Raw genomic sequence first — 8265 nt, forward strand, 5'->3', positions numbered from 1 at the left:
TATAGGCTGTAAAGCTCATGTGCAATGATTAACTGGGTTTCACAGCAGCTTTTTTATTCACTATTGTAAAATACCCCTTGTTTCACAAATGCTCATCCGTTCTTTATAGATGCACATTTAAAATATTTAAATCCATCCCCTGCTATCCCTGGGCCATCCGTGACCACTTCTGCTCCCTCAACCTCTACACAGCCAAGTGATGCTGCATCCATCTCTTCTCCCTCCACCTCTGCACAAGTAAGTGACAAAAAAGGTCGCACCAATAGATCCTGCAGACTGGCCATCTGTTTTAACTGATACAATAAGAACAATATTTGTACAGAGAGGACCATATCAAATAAAAAAATAGTTTCGAATTTCCAAAACAAAATGATAGGAGAAGGGTGGTCAGCTGGTCAAGTTGCCAGTGGCTGGTTTTAGAACGTAAGGGACGTCACCTGTTTCAACGGCCAATAGCGAAGTCAGCTAGTAAGGTCAGCTACAAACTATAGAAATAAAAATTATCCGTAATCCATTTTATTTCTATGTTACAAACTGTCAACTGGTCAAAATGGCAGAATTTTAAACAGAGGCTCAACGAGAGCCCGTGAGAACGGTAATGTGGTCGAGCGAGCTAGAGAGTGACTGAAGAGAGGGAGTGCCTAGAACAAAGCTAAGAATCACATTAGTAAAATGTTGTTTTCGCCAATTCATCACCAGACATTCAACTGTAGCAAGCATCTTACTATCACTAACGCTATCCACATTAATATTTAGACGCAACAAATGATATATCCAGCTACAAAAAAGCCTGAAAGTTGGATGTTAGAAGAAGTACAAAGAGTCGTTGCTATTTCAACTTTATTTATAGTATCAAATCATAACAAGCGTTATCTCAGGACCAGGGCATGAAGTTAACTTTTTTGACCACCAGCCACTGTGGCAGGTCGATTTTTAAATCGACCTGCCACAGGGACTTTTTACCAGCCATTTTTTTTTGTGTCATAAAGGTGAAAAACAGGAATTGCTGTGTCTCTATGATCCTATCCTGTCCTATTGATGGTAGCCTACTCGTGGACATTGCTCCGTCATCACGTGCTGTAGTATGGGGGCCTGCCTTGATAATCCTGCATAGGGGCCCGGTGTTGGCTCGTTACGCCACTGCATATAAGAGATGAGATGACTGACAAAATCAGGAGTAGCCTACGCGCACCACAACAACAACAAAACACTGGTGAATGCGCACCATAACACAAGAATTTTTTTTGTATAGTTCTTAAAAATAAAAAAATAAATAAAAAGGAAACTTGTTTTGGGTAGAATAATACTTTACTTATTACTATTAATTCATTATTCTGGGCTGAGATTTCCTAGGAACCTTACCAAAAAGGCTCAGGATGCTGCAAATGTTGGTAAAATATGATATTAAAATATAAGAATGTCAGGGTTTGCTGAGGGATTGACCGAGCTTGGACCCAAATGCAGGTAAAAAGGAGTTTATTAAACAAAAACTTAAAACTGAGAGTGTCCAGAGGTTGGCAGGCAGGTAAACACAAATAATCCAAAAGACAGGAAGACCAGAGGCCTGTACTACGAAGCGAGATCAACATGTCCTGGATTTATTTCAGTTACCCGGCTTCACCTAACCTAACAACCGCGGTCCCGCATAAGCTGTATCACGACGCTGGTTATCAACTAGTTCAGTCAACCCAGGTTTTTCCAATCTAGAGACGCGCGCATTCACATAAAAGAGGCGGTGTTTGCGCACCACGACCAATCGCAAACATCTACCAGAGCCGCATATTCTACATAAGAAGAGCAAACTATAATTCTACATGAATATGAATAACACAGACACGATTTTGCAGGCAAAACGCAATACAGTCGCTGCTGCAGGAAGGAAAGCTGGCAAAAAAATAGCCGACGCTGTAGATGCGTAAATCACAACGCTTATCAATATCACTTCCCCATCAGTCAGGACCAAGATCTGACCATAATTACACTTGTGCTTTCCATAAACTGTCGTTTAGCCTATTATTTCAGTTGCAACCCTGGCAGTGGAAAGCCATCGTGAGAGCAAATAAAATATATAAAAACATAATTCAAACTGATGTGCGCATTGGCAACACACGGCTCAAGAAGCCAAGCCGATATGTAATTCCCTCCCATTACAATCTATGTATTTCATAAATATACACATCAGGGAATGCTAACGGGGTTGTCGGTCTCTAAATGCTTTAACTTTTATGTGCGCACCCCTTTCTCCCCCTCTCCCTCTCTCGCTCTCCGCCCACCGAGCTCTGCCTGATCTTCTAAGAACGGTGACACCGTTATCAGTTGAGTATTGATTGGTCAGTAGGCGGTGCTTTTACACCGGTTGATCTCTGATCTCCAACTTAACCTGCTCCCGACCAGGTTAGGTGTTCAGCATAAGTTACCACGGCGATTGAACCCGGTAACAAGTGATCCACCTTCGTGATACAGAAAACCCTGGGTTGAACCTGAAGTTAGCTCGTTAACGCCAAATCTTGCTTCGTAGTACAGGCCTCTGGAGGCAAAAACACCAGAGACAACACGACATGAATCACAACACAGAACAGAGGTAATGCTCCCACAAGACTCAAAGGAAAACACAGAGACTAAATACACAAAGTAAATGAGGAAACGAGCAACAGGTGACACTAGGGCTGGGAAACAGGTGAAACACATTAGGGCTGGGCAGAACAATCAAAAAAGGCGGGAAACAAACAAAGACAAGGAAGAAAAACCAGACAAGACAAGACCGAAAACAAGACTACCACAATAAGACAGAACACGGAACAAAATACCACGACACCATGACACGGAAATACAGATATAGAGAAACATAATTCATAATAATTATAGCAGTTGGTATGATGAACAGTGGCAATTGTAGTAACAATAAAGATAATGGAACTATGACTATAAATAATAGTTGTAGCAGTTCAGGGCGTAGCAACCCGCCCACACTGAGTCACTACATTTTGCATAATCCTACATCCTGGACTATACACCTGTCCATTGCACACACTATACATTTCTGCACATTTTGCACTAAACCATTCATCCTCTTTTTCTTATGTTAAACAGCTGTTTTGTGTATATTTATTTCAGTATTTGTTTATTTCATATTAATGTTTAATATGTTTGTGTGTGATTGCACCAACCACCAAGGCAAATTCTTTGTTTTTCTTACTTGGCAATAAATCTTTTTCTGATTTTGATAAGTTTGATCAGCTTGTTTGACATGCATTGCTGCGATTTGGGAGGTGTGCTCTTTGCTGTTGGCTGTTAAGTAGAGCTGGGCAATATATCGATATTATATCGATATTATATCGATATCGTGATATGAGACTAGGTATCGTCTTAGATTTTGGATATCGTAATATCGTAATATGGCATAAGTGGTGTCTTTTGCTGGTTTTAAAGGCTGCATTACAGTAAAGTGATGTCATTTTCTGAACTTACCAGACTGTTGTAACACTGTTGTCCCCTCAAAATAGCTCAACACACAGCCATTAATGTCTAAACCGCTGGCAACAAAAGTAAGTACACCCCTATATTAAATTCCCATAGAGGCAGGCAGATTTTTATTTTTAAAGGCCAGTTATTTCATGGATCCAGGATACTATGCATCCTGATAAAGTCCCCTTGGCCTTTGGAATTAAAATAGCCCCACATCATCACATACCCTTCACCATACCTAGAGATTGGCATGGGGTACTTTCCATAAAATCATCTCTCAATGCAAATCAAACCAGCTATTAGGCTAACCGACATAAAACCATGCCGATCTCTAGGTATGGTGAAGGGTATGTGAGCCACCGAGTTGACGTCAACTTGGTGGTTCGTTGAGATTTGCCTGTTTTCAGAGGCCATTTCAAATTGTGAGATTTTCAGAGGAAAGGGATGTCAATGGGATTTTGAGCTTCTATGTATGTCCTATTTACGCACCAAACTGTCATTATTCAACTATGACAAGGTAAAATCGGTTTTGCATTCGATCACCCCTTTAAAACTGGCTTACTTACTATAACTTATAATTTATTAAATGCACTGATTCCCTTTCTACAACCACATTTTTTTAAACTATTGTCACATTTTTCTCATGTTATGTTGTGTCTTGTCTTTGTCATTGCCCGTCTTGCTGTTTTATTTTGTTTTTATCTAATGTAAGGTGACCTTGGGTGTTTTGAAAGGCGCCTCCGAATAATATGTATTATTATTTATTGTTATTATATCCAAAAATGATTATATCCAAGTAAGTATTTTACAATGTTTAAAAGTAGGTGTGTTTCTCATTTTCTTTTGGATATGCATCTCTACCGCAGCCTTGCAAACTGTGGTAAAAACTCCAAAGACTGCTCCTGAAAGCCAAATAATACCAGCATATCCCACATCTTAATCGGAAAATACTAAATTCGGAATATCCAAACATAATATTGTTACGGTTTGAGGATATTTCTGTTACCAGTTTGTTCATTTCTGTTGCCTTTATTTGTTTTATTGTGTATTATTCCTGTGTTCTGTGTCAAGTTTCTGTGTTTAGTTGTGATTTCAGGTTTTTGTTAGTGTTCCTGTTTCCTGTTTTATTTTGATAGTCTGTTTTCTGTCCTGTCATGTCTAGTTTTACTTTTTGCCTTTGTTGATTGTCCTGCCCCGCCCTGATGTGTTTCACCTGTCGTGTCACCTGTCCCTCATTTGTTCATTACCTCTTGTATTTAACCCCTGTGTTCCCTTTGTCTTTTGTCAGATCGTTTTGTGTCCTGGTGCCGTCTGTTTGTATCTCCTCCCGGTCAGTTTGTGTGTTCCTGTGTCTGTCTCGGCTCCCTGGATTCCCTGTTCTTGTTTTTTTGTACTTTGGACCTTTTTGCCTGTTGCCTTCAGGACTTCCTTTGTTGTTTGCTCCCCTCATTGTTTTCCAATAAATCTTTGAGTTTCAACGCTGCTCCTGCCTGCCTCCCTCTCTCTGCGTTTGGGTCCACCATTCCTCACTATCGCGACAGAACGATCTGACCAGACATGGGCCCAGCAGAGTTCAAGCCTCTCCTTCACCCAAGGGAACCAGAAGTGGAGCTGATGACCTCTTTTTTTAGTTCCCTTGTCAAGGAGGATCACACCGCAGCATGGCATCTTATGATGGTTCGCTGGAAGGACGTGGAGCGGAAAGTTGGCCTTCCAGAGCCTGAGGTTTCCAACAGCCAACCTCCTCTCCAGTCTGCTAGCACCTTGGCCATCGGTGCATGCTTTGTAAGCCAGCCTGTCCCTTTGCCAGTTTCCCTAGGACTCTCGTTGGACTGCTCAGAGGCAACCTGGTCAGCGTGCGCCCCCAACCACCAGCAGTTCTATGAGGGTACCCGCCTGGCAGTCTTCTCTGGGACCCGTGGAGGCCGTAGACGGGGAAAAGGACGTCATGGCTGACCCCGAGCTGGCGTGCAGCCCCTCTGACCCCGAGCTGGCGTGCAGCTCCTTTGACCCCGAGCTGGCGTGCAGCTCCTCTGACCCCGAGCTGGCGTGCAGCTCCTCTGACCCCGAGCTGGCGTGCAGTTCCCCTGACTCCGAGCTGGCGTGCAGCTCTCCTGACTCCTGACTCCGAGCTGGCGTGCAGCTCTCCTGACTCTGAGCTAGCTAGCAGCAAGCTAGCTAGCGATCCCCCTGAGTCCCTGCTAGCTAGCGATCCCCCTGAGTCCCTGCTAGCTAGCGATAACCCTGCGCCCCTGCTAGCTAGCAGTTCCCCAGAATCCAGGCTAGCTAGCAGTCTTCCTGATTCCCGGCTAGCTAGCAGCCTCTCAACTTCCCCGCTAGCTAGCAACCTCCTTGGATCCGGGCTAGCTAGCAACTTCCCTGAGCCTCGGCTAGCTAGCAACCCCCCTGAATCCAGGCTAGCTAGAAGCCTTTTCGAGCCCCGGCTAGCTAGCAACCTCCATGAGCCCCGGCTAGCTTGCGATCCCCCTGAGTCCCTGCTAGCTAGCGATCCCCCTGAGTCCCTGCTAGCTAGCGATTCCCCTGAGCCCATGCTAGCTAGCATTTCCCCAGAATCCAGGCTAGCTAGCAGTCTTCCTGATTCCCTGCTAGCTAGCAGCCTCTCAACTTCCCCGCTAGCTAGCAACCTCCCCAAATCCAGACTAGCTAGCAAAACCTCTGAATCCAGGCTAGCTAGCAACCTCCCTGAGCCTCGGCTAGCTAGCAACCCCCCTGAATCCAGGCTAGCTAGTAGCCTTCCCGAGCCCCGGCTAGCTAGCAGCCCTCTTGAATCCAGGCTAGCTAACAGCCTTCCCGAGCCCCGGCTAGTTAGCAACCTCCCTGTGCCCCAGCTAGCTAGTAACTCCCTTGATTCCCTGCTAGCTAGCAGCCTTCCTGAGCCCCGGCTAGCTAGTAACCTCCCTGAGCCACAGCTAGCTAGCAACTCCCCTGATTCCCTGCTAGCTAGCATCTCCCCTGAATGCAGGCTAGCTAGCAGCCTTCTTGAGCCCCGGCTAGCTAGTAGCCTTCCTGTGTCCCGGCTAGCTAGTAGCCTTCCTGTGTCCCGGCTAGCTAGCAGCCTTCCTGAGCCCCGGCTAGCTAGCATCTCCCCTGAATGCAGTCTAGTTAGCAGCCTTCCTGAGCCCCGGCTAGCTAGTAACCTCCCTGAGCCACAGCTAGCTAGTAACCCCCTTGACTCCCTGCTAGCTAGCATCTCCCCTGAATCCAGGCTAGCTAGCAGCCTTCCTGAACCCCGGTCCGCTAGCAACTTCCCTGAGCCCCAGCTAGCTAGCAGCTTTATTGATCCCTGGCTGGCTAACAGCCTCTCTGAGCCCCGGCTAGCTAGTAGCCTTCCCGAGCCCCAGCTAGCTAGCAGCCTTCCCAAGCCCCGGCTAGCTAGCAACCTCCCTGAGCCCCAGCTAGCTAGCAACCCCCCTGATTCCCTGCTAGCTAGCATCTCCCCTGAATCCAGGCTTGCTAGCAGCCTTCCTGAGCCCTGGCTAGCTAGCAACCTCCCTGAGCCTCAGCTAGCTAGCAACTTCCCTGATTCCCTGCTAGCTAGCAGCCCCCCTGAATCCAGGCTTGCTAGCAGCCTTCTTGATCCCCAGCTGGCTAGCAGCCTCTTTGAGCCCCGGCTAGCTAGTAGCCTTCCTGAGCCCAGGCTAGCTAGCAACCCCTTTGAGTCCAGGCTAGCTAGCACTCTCCCAGATCCCAGGCTAGCTAGCAGCCCCCCTGAATTTAGGCTGGCTAGCAGCCTCTCAGAGCCCCAGCTAGCTAGCAACCTCCCCGAATCCTGGCCACCGAGTAACCCACCTGACTCCTGGCTTGCCAGCCGCTTTCCTAGTGTCCCCGAGCTCCCTAGTGTCCCCAAGCTCCCTAGTGTCCCCGAGCTCCCTAGTGCCCCTGAGCTCCTTACTGTCCCCAAGCTGCCCAGTGTCCCAGCACTGCCCAGCTTCCCCGAGCTTCCTAGTGTCTCCGAGCTTCCTAGTGTCCCAAGGCGGTCCTTGATCCGGGATCCCCGGCTGGCTAGCAGCAGCCCCCCTGAACTGGTTATAGCCGCCCCTGAGACCGCCCCTGAGACTTTGCCGGTCCCCGGCGCCCCTGTGACCGCCCCTGAGACTGCCCTTGAGGCCACCCCTAGGACTTTGCCTTTGTCCTGCCCCCCTGAGACTCTGCCCGTGGCGGTCAGGCCCACTCCTGCCCCTCGTGTCCTGTCGGCGGTCAGGCCCACTCCTGCCCCTCGTGTCCTGTCGGCGGTCAGGCCCACTCCTGCCCCTCGTGTCCGGTTGGCACTCCAGTCAACCTCTGCCCCGGTTGCCTGGCCGCCTGACTCCGGCCCAGCTGACCCGCCGCCTGACTCCGGCCCAGCTGACCCGCCGCCTGACTCCGGCCCAGCTGACCCGCCGCCTGACTCCGGCCCAGCTGATCCGCCGCCTGACTCCGGCCCAGCTGCTCCTTCGCCTGCGCTGCCTCCCAGGGGGCTCCGCCTTGGCCGACCTACAGGGCCCCCGGTGGGGCGCTGCCCTCGACGTCCTGCCTGGCCGCCTGAGTGCCCTCGACGTCCTGCCTGGCCGCCTGAGTGCCCTCGACGTCCAGTACGGCCGCCGGAGGGATTCTGCCTCCGTCGCAGGCCGCCAGAGGGATTCTGCCTCCGTCGCAGGCCGCCAGAGGGATTCTGCCTTCGTCGCCGGTGGCCAGAGGGATTCTGCCTTCGTCGCAGGCCGCCTGAAGGCTTCTGCCTTCGTGGCTGCTCTCAGTCCCCTGTCGCCGAGGCCTCTCAGTTCCCTGTCGCCGAGGCTTCTC

The sequence above is a fragment of the Sander lucioperca genome, chromosome 9, assembly GCF_008315115.2.
Source record: "Sander lucioperca isolate FBNREF2018 chromosome 9, SLUC_FBN_1.2, whole genome shotgun sequence".
NCBI classification, from domain to species: Eukaryota; Metazoa; Chordata; class Actinopteri; order Perciformes; family Percidae; genus Sander; species Sander lucioperca.